The 16607-nt window shown below is 45.8% G+C and overlaps 1 protein-coding gene across 1 annotated transcript in view; it reads right to left on the bottom strand.

Moving 5' to 3' along the window:
• The window catches only part of LOC309563528 (C3a anaphylatoxin chemotactic receptor-like), a gene marked incomplete at its 5' end in the record, with an annotated part of 113001 nt that overhangs the window by 50356 nt on the left and 46038 nt on the right, over window positions 1–16607 (bottom strand). The window lies entirely within an intron of this gene.

A 16607-nucleotide genomic window follows, 5' to 3' on the forward strand; every position in this document is an offset into this window, starting at 1 on the left:
GTTTCTCAACCTTTTTTCAGTCAAGGCACCCTTTAAAAATGATGGACAGTCTAGAGGCGCCCCATTCTAAAATTTAAAACCTATTCTAATAGTTTTACACAATGCAGCAACATCCAAAAGTCCAAGTTGGACACCCAACGTTTGAGGTGATGTTTTCTTCCAAAGCAAATACACTTTTGCAAACTGGTACTAACTAGTAATCCTATGTTTCTCTTCTCCCTCAGTTTTTCTCTATCACCCAAACGCTGATGGAGAAGGGCAGGGTAGGGTCAAACAATTATACTATGCAGGAGACTGACATCCTCCTCAACTGATGATGCCATTGGTCATTAGGAACCTGGCAGCTAGAAGGTTGTAATGGTGAAAACCCATGGCTTTATGTAACTAAAAAGGCAGCCTTCATCCACATGCCAGCTTGTATACAGGTTTTGGACAATATTTAGGCATTTTGCCAAGGCACCCCTGAAAAAACCTCAAGGCACTCCAGGGTGGCACCCTGTTTGAAAAAGGCTGGGCTAATAGACCATCGCCAGAGGGGACATGATAGTAATTTATAAATATCTCAATGGGGATCTCAGCATAGAAAAAAAGCTGTTCAGTCGAAGGGATTGCATGAGGACTCGAGGACATACAATGTGATTAGAGGAGAAGCGTTTTAACCTCAGGCAACGTGGGGGGTTCTTTACTGTTAGGGCTACAAGATTGTGGAATTGTCTACCACAAGAGGTGGTTTCTGCGGGAAGTATGGTGGCTTTCAATAGACTCTTAGACGTACATCTCAAGGATCAGAACATTCAGGGGTATGAGAGATGATTACGGCCACACACACCTACACAGGGGGAACTGGATGGACTATTGTCTTTATTCAACCTCAACTACTATGTAACTATGTAACTATTATAGTGGGGGTAGTGGCGCGCTTCAGGGGCTGGATGTCGGTGTATAAATAAATTGGTGTGTGTTGGGTATTAAAAATTTTTTTTTTTTTTGTTTCTATAATATTTCGTTTTGATAGGTGTACATCAATAAGCGCTGATTGGAAAAAAGTGCTGAGTGCATTGGTGTTCGATGTGCTACAAAATTAAATAAATCTTAAATTTAGGTAGTCCTTCTTGTGATTGGGCAAATCAAAGTGCAATGTGCTTCCTAAATCATCAAATACGTGAAGATCAATTAGCGTATATCTGATAAATATACAGGTGTGCTGACATCAAATCTTACATCAAATAAATATATATTCCACCAATACCATCAATGATTATAAAAACTTGAATACAATGTTCCTATTAACCACTTGACCACCGGAGGATTTTGCTGTCTTACGTCCGGGCCACTTTTTGCGATTCGGCGCTGTGCGACTTTAACTGACAATTGCGCGGTCTTGCGACGCCGTACCCAAACGAAATTTACGTCCTTTTTTTCCCACAAACAGAGCTTTCTTTTGGTGGTATTTGATCACCTGTGCGATTTTTACTTTTTGCGCTATAAACAAAAAAAGAGCTTTTATTTTGAAAAAATAACAATATTTTTAACGTTTTTTTATATGAAATTCCCCCCCCCCCCCCAAAAAATGTAAAAATCAATTTTTTTTTAAATTTTTTGGCCAATTTGTTTTCTGCTACCTATGTTTGGTAAAAAAAATCGCAATAAGCGTATTTTGATTGGTTTGCGCAAAAGTTATTGCGTTTACTAACAAAGGGAAAGATTTCTGTCATTTTTGGTGTTTTTTTTTTTAACGCGTAATGGCGGCGATCTGCGATTTTTTTTGCGGGACTGCGACATTGCGGCGGACGGATCGGACCCTTGACTGACATTTTTTACACTTTTGGGGTTACCAGTGACATTACTACAGTAATCAGTGCTATATATATGCACTGTTACTGTACTAATGACACTGGCAGTGAAGGGGTTAATTTTTATTGGAGAGGGAGGGGTTAATGTATGCCTGGTGCTTACTGACGTGTGGGGGGGGAGGTGACTAAGTGACAGAGGGACAGATCAGATGTCCAGCTATGCTGAACACTCCGATCTGTCAGTCCCTGTCACTATGGAGATCCGCCCGCTCTGTTTACACAAGTAGGCGGATCTCCTCACTCGATTCCCCGACGATCGGGGCAGAGCAGCGGCGATCGCCGCTGCTCCTCCCCTGGCCCGACTCCCGCTGTGAATGAAAACAGCGGAAGCGCGCCTCCGGCGGCGCGCGAGCGCCGCCTACAGGGGGAGGAGTCCAGCGACGTAGGTCTACGTCGCTGGAGGGGAACGAGCCACTTTGCCGCAGTACGCTCCATGTGAGCGGTCGGCAAGTGGTTAAATAAATAAATAATATAGTGACATATAAACAGTGGTGCTCATCTAAAGTGCTGCGTGTTTCCTACAATCACCTTATAGACTCCAAAAAGTGACCACAATGAGTATAAATAAATGTTCATATATTAACCACTTAAGCCCCGGAAGATTTTACCCCCATTCCGACCAGGGGGTATTTTGCCATTCGGCACTGCGTGACTTTAACGGACAATTGCGCGGTCGTGCGACGCTGTACCTAAACGAATTTGGCGTCCTTTTTTTCCCACAAACAGAGCTTTCTTTTGGTCATATTTGATCACCTGTGCGATTTTTTGATCACGCGCTATAAACAAAAAAAGAGCGTCAATTTTGCAAAAATAACAATATTTTTCACATTTTTTTATATGAAATTCCCCCCCCAAAAAAATGTAAAAATCAAAATTTTTTAACATTTTCGGCCAATTTGTTTTATGCTACCTATGTTTGGTAAAAAAAAAAAAATTGCAAAAAGCGTATTTTGATTGGTTTGCGCAAAAGTTATCGCGTTTACTAACAAAGGGAAAGATTTTTGTCATTTTTGTTGTTTTTTAACAAGTAATGGCGGCGATCTGCGATTTTTTTTGCGGTACTGCGACATTGCGGCGGACAGATCGGACCCTTGACTGACATTGTGACACTTTTGGGGTTACCAGTGACATTTCTACAGTAATCAGTGCTATACATATGCACTGTTACTGTAAAAATACACTGGTAGTGAAGGGGTTAACTTTATTTGGGAGGGAGGGGCTGTGTGTATCCCTAGGGGCGTGCTTTCTACTGTGATTGGCTGTGGCTTGAGCTGTAAGGACACTGATCAACGGATCTACATAGTAGAACCGTGTGATCAGTGTCTTTACAGCGAGGAGAATGACAGGTGGCTTGTTTACACAAGCTGCCTGACATTCTCCCTCTCCCCCGCCGATCGCCGAGTGACCGGCACTTTTTCCAATCAGCGCTTATTGATGTACACCAGGGGTGTCAAACTCCACTTCCATCGCGGGCCGCATCAGCATTATGGTTTCCCTCAAAGGGCCGGTTATATCTGTAAGATTAGATGTCCAGAGCACCCCACGCCCCCTTACACCCTTACATCACAATGCACCCCCTTACCAGAGGGTGGATCTGGGAAGAAGTGCAGGGTCTGGAGGAGAACCAGAGAAGGGCTTGAGTCAGCTTCCAGAGTCTTCTGAATGCTGAGACCAGGTGAGGCAGAGACAAGGTGGTGTTGCGGCTGCACAGAGAGGTGCAGGATCTGTAGGAGGAGTTCTGCCCTCCTCTCTGATGCGGACTGCTGAGGAGGAGGGGGGGGGGCAAAGACGAGCCTTTCTGCAGCTGCACAGAGTACTGCAGGATCTGGCAAAGGAGTTTTGTCCTCTCTGCTGCTAACTACAGAGAAAAGGTGGGGGCAGAGACAAGGGGGCTGCCACAGCTGCATGAGAGGTGCGAGGGCCACATGAAATGGCCTGGGGGGCCGCATTCGGCCTGCGGGCCTTGTGTTTGACACCTGTGATGTACACCTATCAAAACGAAATATTATAGAAACAAAAAAAAAAAAAAAATGTTTTAATACCCAACACACACCAATTTATTTATACACCAACATCCAGCCCCTGAAGCGCGCCACTACCCCCACTATAATATTCTTTTAACTGTTAAGTATCAGTATCAGTGGTGCAGCATCAGGGAGTCTCCAAGACTCCGGACAGCGCAGGAATCACATACACCCATTTACTATGTAACTATGTAACATCAAGAATGATTTGCAAGTGAACATGAGGGACGACATTACTAATGGAGCAAGGGAGGAGGTGGAATCCTTGTGGGTGGAGCTCCAAAGGGAGGAAACCAATGGTAAAGTAATAGTGCATGTAAGGTAAGGGAGGAAGAGGAGTCTGACCTATCCCAGTTAGGAGTGACGGCAGGCCAATGCTATCCAGACTGGAGATTTCAATTATCCAGATGTCGACTGGGCAGGAGGAACCGCTCATTCATGAAAGACTTGCCATTTCCTAAAGGTCTTGCAGGATAGTTTCAGGGATCAGTCGGTGAATGCACCAACAAGAGATAATGCATTACTAGAACTACTGATCAGTGGCGTAGCGTGGGGGGTGCAGGGGGGGCCGGCCGCACCGGGCGCAACATCTGGGGGGGGCGCATCCGCAGTGTCACTCTGTCTGTCTGACTCTGACATACACAGTTCACACACTGTCTGCGGCTGCCTCCATCTTTAGGCTGGGATAAGTCCAGCGCGGCCGCCCTATGGCTGAAAATAGCGGGTCGGGGCGGGCTGGACTGTGCCTCACCTGTCCATTGGTGTAGGGTGGGGTGGCGTTGCAAGCCAAGCCTCGCCTATGCCATCTCACGCTGGTCATTCTGCATTGAAAGGGGGCACGCTGGTCATTCTGCATTGAAAGGGGGCACGAGGATCTCTCTGCATTGAAGGGGGGCACGCTGGTCTCTCTGCATGGAAAGGGGGCACACTGGTCTCTCTGCATGGAAAGGGGGCACACTGGTCTCTCTGCATGGAAAGGGGGCACACTGGTCTCTCTGCATGGAAAGGGGGCACACTGGTCTCTCTGCATGGAAAGGGGGCACACTGGTCACTCTGCATGGAAAGGGGGCACACTGGTCTCTTTGCATGGAAAGGGGGCACGCTGGTCTCTCTGCATGGAAAGGGGGCACACTGGTCTCTCTGCATGGAAAGGGGGCACACTGGTCTCTCTGCATGGAAAGGGGGCACACTGGTCACTCTGCATGGAAAGGGGGCACACTGGTCTCTCTGCATGGAAAGGGGGCACACTGGTAACTCTGCTTTGAAAGGGGGAGCACTATACCTTGATTACTGAAGGCCCCTTTCACACTTTTTTTACCTCAAAGTCGGGTTAGGGGGCGCAAATTACTTGCCTTGCCCCGGGTGCTGACAACCCACGCTACGCCACTGCTACTGATTACAAACAACACAGATCTGATTGCGGATGTGGAAATACGGGACGACTTAGGAAACAGCAATTACAGGTTAATTACTTTCAGTATAAACCACAGGAAAAGGAAACACAAGGGTAATACATGCACACTAAATTTCAAAAGAGCCAACTTCCCTAAACTGCGCACTATGCTACATGATATTAAATGGGGTAAAATCCTAGGAACAAGGAACACTGGGGAAAAAGATGATAGCCAGACCATTGTTCCTAATTTTTATGGACCGTTTACTGCCTGGAATGGTATCAGCTAATTGGAGGAAAGCCTATGTGGTACTGATATTTAAAAAAGGCTGAGATATATCCCTGGGAACTACAGGCCAGTCAGTCTAACATCAATAGTTTGTAAGCTAATGGAGAGGATGATAAGGGACTATATACAAGAAATTGCTGATGAAAACGTTTTTATTAGAAGTAATCAGCATGGATTCATGAAGGACCGTTCTTGCCAAACCAATCTATTAACCACTTGCACGACTATTTACGGCGGCAGTCAGCCCCGTAGAGGCAAAGTGACGTTGTACTACATCGCTCAGCTGAAAGCCTCTAGGGGGTGAGTGAGCGCCGCCGGAGGCGCGCTCCCACCCCCGCTCGTTCCCTGACATGTCCGCGCGTGTGACCGGCGGACCCGATGTCCGCCGGTCACTCGCAACTTCCCGGTGCAGAGGGAGAAAGGCAGGCGGCTGATGTAAACAAAGCCTCCTGTCATTCTCCCTGGTGTAGCTGCAGAGATCATACAATCCTGCTATGTAGGATCGTATGTCTCTGTGGTTACATCACTAGCCACACCCCTTTACAGTTAGAAGCACACCCCTAGGGACACACTTAACCCCTGCATCACCAATAAAGATAACCCCTTCCCCGCCAGTGTCATTTTTACAGTAACAGTGCCTATTTATAGCACTGATTACTGTAGTAATGTCACTGGTAACCCCAAAAGTGTCAAAAATGTCAGTTAAGGGTTTCGATCTGTCCACCGCAATGTCGCAGTCCCGCAAAAAAAAATTGCAGATCGCCGCCATTACTAGTTAAAAAAAAATAAAAATGACAAAAATCTTTCCCTTAGTTAGTAAACGCAACAACTTTTACGCAAGCCAATCAAAATACGCTTATTGTGATTTTTTTTTACCAAACATATGTAGCAGAAAACAAATTGGCCTAAAATGTTAAAAAATTTTGATTTTTACATTTTTTTGGGGGGAATTTCATATAAAAAATGTGAAAAATATTGTTATTTTTTCAAAATTGTCGCTCTTTTTTTGTTTAAAGCGCAAAAAGTAAAAATCGCACAGGTGATCAAATACCACCAAAAGAAAGCTCTATTTGTGGAAAAAAAAGGACATAAATTTAATTTGGGTACAGCGTTGCACGACCGCGCAATTGTCCGTTAAATTAACGCAGTGCCGAATCGCAAAATATGGCCTGGTCAGGAATGGGGTAAAACCTTCCGGTCATAAAGCGGTTAAAAATACGCTCATTGAGAATTTTTTTGTCAAAGACATGTAGCTAAATACATTTTGGCCTAAATATATGACAAAAATTGAATATATTGGATATTTTTTAACTGTCAAAGTAGAAAAATATTGTTATTTTTTCAAAATTTTCGCATTTTTTTTATTAATATCGCAAAAAATAAAAAGCGCAGAGGTGATAAAATACCACCAAAAGAAAGCTCTGTTTGTGGGAAAAAAAAAAGACGTAAATTTTGTTTGGGTACGGCCTTGCATGACCGCGCAATTGTCAGTTAAAGTCGCACAGTGCCGAATCGCAAAAAGTGGCCTGGACGTAAGACAGCAAAATCCGGTGGTAAAGTGGTTAAAGCGGTTGTAAACCCTATAAAAAAAAAAAAATTAAAAAAAAAAACCTGCAAGACAAAGGCATAATGAGCTAGTATGCATCGCATACTAGCCCATTATGTTTAACTTACCTTAAAACGAAGCCCCGACACGGACCCCCGGACATCGATGCGGGCGCTGCCATGATCCCTCGTCGTCTCTTCCGGGTTCGGCGGCTCCGGCGCGCTGAATGGCCGGAAGAGACGGCTCCAGCGCGCTGATTGGCCGGAGCCGCGATGACGTCACTCCCGCGCATGCGAGTGATTTTTCCGGCAAGCTCCCGGCAAGTTAATTGAAGGTCCCCCCGGACCTTCAGAGCGCATGCGCCGCTCGCGTGCCGGTTTAGGAGATATTATTTGTACCTACAGGTAAGCCTTATTATAGGCTTACCTGTAGGTAAAAGTGTCAAAAAGCAGGATACAACCGCTTTAACATTCTATGAAGAAGTGGGCTGCCGTCTAGATAAAGAAAGGCCAGTGGATGTGCTGGATCTGGATTTTGCAAAGGCATTAGATACAGTTCCCCACAAACGTTTACATTACAAAGGTCTGTCGGCATGGACCATAGGGTATGTACCTGGATAGAGAACTGGCTACAGGGAGGGGTCCAAAGAGTGCTGATAAATAACGAGTACTCAGAATGGTCCGGTGTGGTAAGCGGGGTCCCCCAAGGCTCTGTCCTGGGACTTATTATTTTTAGGTTATTCATAAACAATATAGAGGATGGGATAAATAACTCAATCTCAGTATTTGCTGATGATACAAAGCTAAGCAGAGCAATAACTTTACAACAAGATGTGAAAACATTTCAAGAAGACCTAAATAAAATATCGGGGTGGGCAACTGCATGGCAAATGAGGTTTAATGTTGAAAAATGCAAACTAATGCATTTAGGTGCTAAAATAAGAATGCAAGTTACTCGCTAGGGAGAGAACCTCTGGAGAATCCAGGATGGAAAAAGATCTGGGGGTCCTAGTCGATGGCAGGCTCAGTAGTGGCATGCAATGCCAAGCTGCCACAAACAAAACCAACAGAATATTGGCATGCATCAAAAAAGGGGATTTACTCCAGTGATAAAATTATATTCCTTCCTCTTTACAAGACTCTGGTCTGGCCACACCTTGAATAGGCCATCCAGTTCTAGGCACCGGTCCTCAGGAAGGATGTGCTGAAACTGGAAAGAGTTCAGAGAAGGGCAACAAAGGTAATAAAGGGACTGGAGGACCTCAGTTATGGGGGATGGAGGACCTCAGTTATGGGGGATGGAGGACCTCAGTTATGGGGGATGGAGGACCTCAGTTATGGGGGATGGAGGACCTCAGTTATGGGGGATGGAGGACCTCAGTTATGGGGGATGGAGGACCTCAGTGATGGGGAAAAACTACAAACAATACATTTGAGGAGATATGATAGCTATATTAAAATACCTTACTAGTGCAAAGGGAATTTTTTTTCAGTAGGAGGGAGTGTAAAAAGACGTGGCCAATGGGGGGGGGGGGGGGGCGTGGCTCCGAGCTCTGTGATGGCTGCTTAAACACAGAGCTCCGCCGGACCGCTGAGATATAGGGCTCCCACTTCTCTACAAACCGCAAAAAAAAGGTCAGTGAGCCTCCCTCATACCCCAGGAATGCCGCAGAGAAGGAAAGGAGGGCAAACTCAGCCTCACAAACTGCCACCATTCTCGGGCTCAGGACCGCTCCGCAGGCCTCAAAATGGTGCCGGAAATGACATCCTTGGTGTCAGTGGATGGAATTGTACCCATCGTTAGTATCAGTGTAAGGAATAATACCCCATTGTCGGTGTCCATGGAAGGAATAGTGTCCCTCCATTGGTGTCAGTGGGAGGAATAGTGCCCCATCATTGCTGTCTATGGAAGGGATAGTGCCTCATCATTGGTGCCCATGGAAGGAATAGTGCCCCATCATTGGTGTTTATGGAAGGAATAGTGTCTGATCATTGTTATCAGTGGGAGGAATAGTGCCCCATCATTGGTGTCAGTGGGAGGAATAGTGCCCCATCATTGGTGTCAGTGGGAGGAATAGTGTCCCATCATTGGTGTCAGTGGAAGGAATAGTGCCCCATCATTGGTATCAGTGGGAGGAATATTGCCCCATCATTGGTGTCAGTGGGAGGAATAGTGCCCCATCATTGGTGTCAGTGGGAGGAATAGTGCCCCATCATTGGTGCCCATGGAAGGAATAGTGCCCCATCATTGGTGTTTATGGAAGGAATAGTGTCTGATCATTGTTATCAGTGGGAGGAATAGTGCCCCATCATTGGTGTCAGTGGGAGGAATAGTGCCCCATCATTGGTATCAGTGGGAGGAATAGTGCCCCATCATTGGTTCAGTGGGAGGAATAGTGCCCCATCATTGGTGTCTATGAAAGGAATAGTGCTCCATCATTGGTGTCAGTGGGAGGAATAGTGTCCCATCATTGGTGTCAGTGGGAGGAATAGTGCCCCATCATTGGTGTCAGTGGGAGGAATATTGCCCCATCATTGGTGTCAGTGGGAGGAATAGTGCCCCATCATTGGTGTCAGTGGGAGGAATAGTGCCCCATCATTGGTGTCAGCGGGAGGAATATTGCCCCATCATTGGTGTCAGTGGGAGGAATAGTGCCCCACTATTGGTGTCAGTGGCAGGAATAGTGCCCCATCGTTGGCGTCAGTGGGAGGAATAGTGCCCCACTATTGGTGTCAGTGGGAGGAATAGTGCCCCATCGTTGGCGTCAGTGGGAGGAATAGTGCCCCATCATTGGTGTCCATGGAAGGAATAATGCCCTACAGTTGGTGTCAGTGGCAGGAATAATGCCTCAAGGGCTCACATTCGAGTCTGGAGACCACTGCCAAGGTAAAAAGATAGAGAAGGGCTGTCCTCTACAATAGAAGGAGAAGTGTTTCTGTGACTTTCAGCAGGGATGGATGTTCTCAGATGGGGAGGAGGGGGTGCAGTGGATGGTTGGAGAGCGTCTCTGTAGGAGTAGGAAGCCGGTCTGGTGAGTTAGGTTTGGAGCGTGCGCTGACATTGCAGGCATGCCTGAGCGGAGATAGAGACAGAAGGAAGCTTTCCATGTACCTGGCCGTGGATTCGGTATGTACGGTATTAGTAAGGAAAATGTCTCTGGCATGGGACACGTTAACCCATTCTTTTCTGGTAGCAGTCAGAAAGGGGAATATATATGACTAAGATACAAACTGATACACCTGGTGAAGTCGGTGAGGATGGGCACATAAAATACATACATGGGGGCTCTAATACTAGCCAAAAGTTTTTTTTTTTTACTTCTCTCTATCCTATCCTGAGATTTACACAGCTCTGACAGTTCCACGGAGGAGACCTGATGTTTTCCTGTTGCAGTTCAGTAACACTTACAGGTAGGGTTGCACCGATACCGATAGTGGTATTGGTGCCGATACTAAGCATTTGCAGTACTCATGCAAATGCTCTGATACCTCAGGCTCAGTTATTTCTGCTGTCAGCAGAATTCCCCCCACTGGCAGCTAAAATGTTAGAAAAAAAAAAAAAGCCATCAATTGTTGGTTATTAACCACTTTAGGACCGGATGATTTTCCTGCTTAACGTCCAGGCCACTTTTTGCAACTTGGCACTGTGCGACTTTAACTGACAATTGCGTGGTCATGCAACGCCGTACCCAAACGAAATTTACGTCCTTTTTTTCCCACAAACAGAGCTTTCTTTTGGTGGTATTTAATCACCTCTGCGCTTTTCATTTTTTGCGATAGTAATAAAAAAAGAGCGAAATTTTTAAAAAATAAAAATATTTCTACTTTGACAGTTAAAAAATATCCAATATATTACATTTTTGTCATATATTTAGGCCAAAATGTATTTAGCTACATGTCTTTGACAAAAAAATTTCTCAATGAGCGTATTTTTAACCGCTTTAAGACCGGAAGATTTTACCCCATTCCTCACCAGGCCATATTTTGGGATTCGGCACTGCGTTACTTTAACGGACAATTGTGCGGTCGTGCAATGCTGTACCCAAATTAAATTTATGTCCTTTTTTTCCCCACAAATAGCGCTTTCTTTTGCTGGTATTTGATCACCTGTGCGATTTTTACTTTTTGCGCTATAAACAAAAAAAAGAGCGACAATTTTGAAAAAAATAACCATATTTTTTAACATTTTTTTATATGAAATTCCCCCCAAAAAAATGTAAAAATCTAAATTTTTTAACATTTTAGGCCAATTTGTTTTCTGCTACATATGTTTGGTAAAAAAAATCGCAATAAGCGTATTTTGATTGGCTTGCGCAAAAGTTATCGCAGCTACTAACTACGGGAAATTTAATCATTTTTATTGTTTTTTTTTTTAAAGAGTAATTGCGGCGATCTACGATTTTTTTTGCGGGACTGCGCTATTGCGGCGGACAGATCGGACCCTTGACTGACATTTTTGACACTTTTGGGGGTACCAGTGACATTACTACAGTAATCAGTGCTATAAATATGCACTGTTACTGTAATAATGACACTGGCAGGGAAGGGGTTAATTTTTATTGGTGATCAAGGGGTTAATGTATGCCTGGTGCTTACTAACGTGTGTGGGGGGAGGGGACTGTGTGACACAGGCACAGATCGCAGGTTCAGCTATGCTGAATCCTGCAATCTGTCCCTGCCTGTCACTTTACACAAGCGGGCGGATCTCCTCACTGGATCCCCGACGATCGGGGAAGAGCGGCGGTGATCACCACCTCTCCTCCCCTGGCCCAACTCCCGCTCTGTCTGAATACAGCGGGAGCGAGCCTCCGGCGGCGCGCACACACGGCCACAAGGGGAGGAGTCCAGCGACTTAGGTCTACGTCGCTGGACGATATCGAGCCACTTTGCCGCAGTACGCTCCATGTGAGCGGTCGCAAAGTGGTTAAGGAGCGGGGCCACTATTAACAACAGATGACTCATTCAGCTGTCAGCGGGGTGTTGACAGCTGAAGTGTAAACTGAAGTCCCGGCAATTGGATAAAAAAAAAAAAGCAGCCAGGCAATGTTTATCAACAACATTACTCAGTTGCTGAAACAGAACGATAAAAAGAAACATTGTTTCTCTATCGTTCATTGACAGACACAGCTCCATGTAATTCTTGACCATTGGGTTATGCTGCCCCCTACAGGAGTAGAACACTAGGCAGGAAAAAGCTTTACCACACCTATGAGGCTGTCCCTGCAGGCATACACCCACACACTCTGCTATAGGCTTCAGTTTGTTTCTGCCTAGTTTAGGAGTAGGACCTAGATCCATGCTGGGACTTCGGTCTTAGCTTGTTTTTTGGGAACCTTTGGTAAAACTTTATTTTTTAGTTAGTTATGTTCCTGAGAGAACTACAAGCAACAGCCAGCCTGGGTTTCGGACTGGATATGCTAGATCCTTAAGTTCTCCCAGGTCGGCCAGCGAGCATGCGCAGGTTATAGTCCAGAACTAGTCCTCGCCATGACAGAGCCCCAATGGGCTGGCCTGCGAGTGAAACACCTCGCTGGGATGCATATGAACTGGGTCGCCCTGAGTCGTAGCTTACCCCCTGGCCGTCAGCACCCCCACCCCGGGTGGAGAGGTAGTCTGTTCAGAGTGGTGCCCACCTGATGCCATGATGGTATGGTGAGTACGTGTCCCCCCATGTCTCTGGCGGTCTCGGGGTGGATGTGGGCCCCTCCCTGGGAGGGTCAGACTCTCAGGTATCCCTTGGTTCCCCTGGCCTCTCAGTGATATCAGGCCCCCCCCCCCAGGTCTCACCCCCATCCATAAGCAGGTTCCTACCTTCCTACCTCAGCCACTGAAGAGGGTCCTCGGGGGGGGGGGGTGGATGTACTGAGATTGCTACGGCGGTTCTGCTGGGGGGGGTTATTTCTGGTGGGGGTCCCCCCCCAATGCCACTGGTTATTGACCCCTATAGGGGGTCCTGGAGTTTGCATGGCGCGCCGTGAGGGCCACCATTTTGCTGTAGTTTCGCTCAGTTTCAATGTCAGAAATGTTCCGATTGAAGTGCATGGGCGGCCATGTTTTTGTTGCTTCCCCATAAGAATGCATGGGGCGGCCATTTTCTTGTAGTCCACGATCGCTGGACAGCAGGGAGAAGCTAGGATGGCTCTAGTAAATGACCCATGCATTTCCCGTTCCTGTGCAAGATTGTTTTTTTTCCCTGCACAGAACTATCCCGTTTTCCTCCATATCATTTTGGTGGTATGTTACTGGGGGTCCCTGTAGGTCTTTCTCACTCACCCTGCTATAGGCAGTGCTAGGGCTGGGACTTGTAGTGCCACTGGTGCAGCGGTGCAGATAACTTTTTTTGCAGTTTTTCCTAAAGTGACACTGCGTTTTTTCTTAAGTGCATATGGAGTTCCAGGACCAAAGTTCACCTACAGATCCCCTCAATGCGGTGGCGGGACCCTCCGGGTCACAGCCCCTGTCTTCCTTTATGGAAATCTTGGAAAACTTGGTGTCAAAAGTGGATCTAGTTTTAAAAAATGCCACTAGTAGAAAGCCTTCTATGCCTCTCCTGTATCCTCAGATTCTGAAGTAGATATGGCCGCCGCGGACGCATGCCATCCTGATGGATCTGCGCCATCGCACTCTGATGGCGAGGACGATACATCCTCGTCTGCAGCCACGCGGGAAAGCACGCTGGTGGAGGCACGTATAGTGTCAGTGTGGAAAAAAATGGCGGATGATTCTGCAGCATCGGGGACACAGTTGTCTTTTGGCACCCGCAAATCCCAGAAGTCGGGCAAGGTTTTTCCCTGTCCAGAACATTTTGACAAAATTGTCAATAAACAGTAGGGGCGCATCAAACAAATGTTAGTGGTGCCTAAGTGCTTTAAAAGGCGCTACCCATCCGCTAGATGGACCGTACCACCAAAGGTGGATCATCCGGTTTCCAGATTAAACAAGTCTACTATGGTCCCGGTGGAGGAGTCCCTAGTTTTTACAGACCCAGTGGATAAAAGGTGACTTGGAAACAGAACTGCTCTCGTCGGGCCTGACAGAGCTAACGGAGCAAATGGACCAAGCCCTAGTGTTTATATCTGATGCGTTGCTGGATGCGGCTCCACTTGTAGCCAGAGTGTCTGCGGTGGGGGTAGCTACTAGACCCATGATGTGGCTAAAAAGCTGGTCTGCACGTAGGCTTCCAAAAAGGCTCTTTCTAATCTTCCCTTTACGGGAGATAGGTTGTTTGGATCCTCCTAGGATGAGTTGATCAAAGACCTTATAGACGGCAAGAGTACTCTTCTTCCCCAATCCACTATAGGCAAGGCACCATGGAATAAACGGGGGCCTTATTTTATAGCCCATAGGCGGCCCTTTGGTGCCTCCAGGTCGCAGGAGAAAGGAGCTAAGCCATTCAGGTCTTCTGGGGGTTCCAAGAAGACATGGTCAGGTAAGCCAAGAACAGGCCAATCCGGACCTGTGGACAAATCTTTGTCTGCATGAAGGGACACCCTTACCTGTTTCTGGGGTGGGGGGACGTTGTCGCTTCTTTCTGGAACAATGGACAGGACAAATGGATTAACGAACTGATCCGATCGGGTTACAAGATCGAATTCAGGTCCCGACCGTTGGACAGGTTCTTCCCGTCCAAAATTCTACAAAGTAGATGTGTTGGCATCCTTGGATGCTTCTTTTGGCCGCAAGGTTTTGCAGGCTGCGGTTTGAAAGAGACTTTAGTCTCTTTGAGGGTGTATGTTCTAGGTAAGCTCCAGTCAGGGCCGCCATCAGGGGGGGTACAGCCCATACAGATGTAGGGGGCCTGGGCGTCCCAAGGGGCTCAGTCCCTCGGGATGCCCCTGGCTCCTAGTTGGCACCTTCTGGTTTCCCACTGGTGCCACTGGTGCCACCCGCTGCACTGGCTCCTGACTCCCATCCTGCCGCTGGCCACTGTTTTCAAAATGATTGGTTGCTAGGACCGCCTGGCATCCTAGCAGCCACTTATATGCATTCACAGGCCCCCGCAGAGGAGGAGGATGTAACCTGGTGGTCAGGCCCTGGGGGCCCATGCCTAAAGCTGTGTAAGGGGCCCCAAAGTTTCTGATGGCTGCCCTGGCTCCAGTTGTTCCTGGTTGAGCTCCATGTAACCTGGTTGGCTAGAGTTTTAGTCTTTTTGGGAATTACGTTCTTTTTTTGCGTTGTTTTCCCACCCCTCATGCAAATACTGCTTTGGGACGTCCCAATAGTCAAGAATTATATGGAGCTGCGTTTGTCAATGAACGATAGAGAAAACTGGATTTTTGACTTACTGTAAAATCCTTTTCTCTGAAGTTCATTGACAGACGCAGCACCCACCCCTCTAAGTGGAGTGGGTTGGGGTTTTTTCCACTAAACACTGCTTGCAACGAAACTGAAGCCTATAGCAGAGTGAGTGGGTGTATGCCTGCAGGGGCGGCCCCATAGGCGTGGTAAAGCTTTTTCCTGCCTAGTGTTTTACTCCTGTAGGGGGCAGCATAACCCAATGGTCAAGAATTATATGGAGCTGCGTCTGTCAATGAACTTCAGAGAAAAGGATTTTACGGTAAATTAAAAAGTTTTCTTTTTGTATCTTTCTATTTCTTCATTTACAGGTCAAAGGGATGAACTTCCATCTGCAGATTAAGTCAGTTTAAAGCAACCTGTCAAGTAAAAAAAAAAATATATGTATATTATTATTTTTTGTTTTTCATTAAATGTTCCTCTGTTTAACCCTTTATTGGCCCTTAGCTTACTCTAATCAGCCTTAATTAACTCCTTATTATCCTTTTCCATTTAATTATTATTAAGCAACCCGTCAAGTAAAAAAAAAAAATATATATATATTATTTTTTTTTTGTCTTTTTATTAAATATTCCTCTGTTTAACCCTTTATTAACCCCTAGTTTACTCGAATCCGCCATAATTAACTCCTTGTTCTCCTTGTCCATTTAATTATTATTAGGCAACCTGTCAAGTAAAAAAAAAAAAAAAATACATATATATTATTATTTTTTTGTTTTTTTATATAGATTCCTCTGCTTAACCCTTTATTAACCCTTAATTGACTCTAATCGACCTTAATTAACTCCTTATTCTCCTTCTCCATTTAATTAATACTAAGCAACCTGTCAAGTAAAAAAAAAAAATATTATTTTTTTTATCAAATATTCCTCTGTTTAACACTTTATTAACCCCTTATTTACTCTAATCAGCATTAATTAACTCCTTAATCTCCCTTTCCTTCTAATTATTACTGAGCAACCTGTCAAGTAAAAAAAAAATATATATTTATTAATTATTATTATTATTTTTTTATATATATTCCTCTAACTTTTTATTGACCCTTAATTTACTCTAATCAACCTTAATTAACTCAGTATTCTCCTTTATATATTCTTCTCTTTCAGCTGCTGGAAAGAAGACAGGGTGGTGGGGCTCACTTCATCAGGCTCTTGGGGATCTGGGCCGACTGTCCAGCATCCCTGGGGTATACAAGTGAAGACTGTAGT

Source organism: Pelophylax lessonae (genome assembly GCF_965119305.1).
Source record: "Pelophylax lessonae genome assembly, chromosome: 9".
Taxonomy (NCBI): Eukaryota; Metazoa; Chordata; class Amphibia; order Anura; family Ranidae; genus Pelophylax; species Pelophylax lessonae.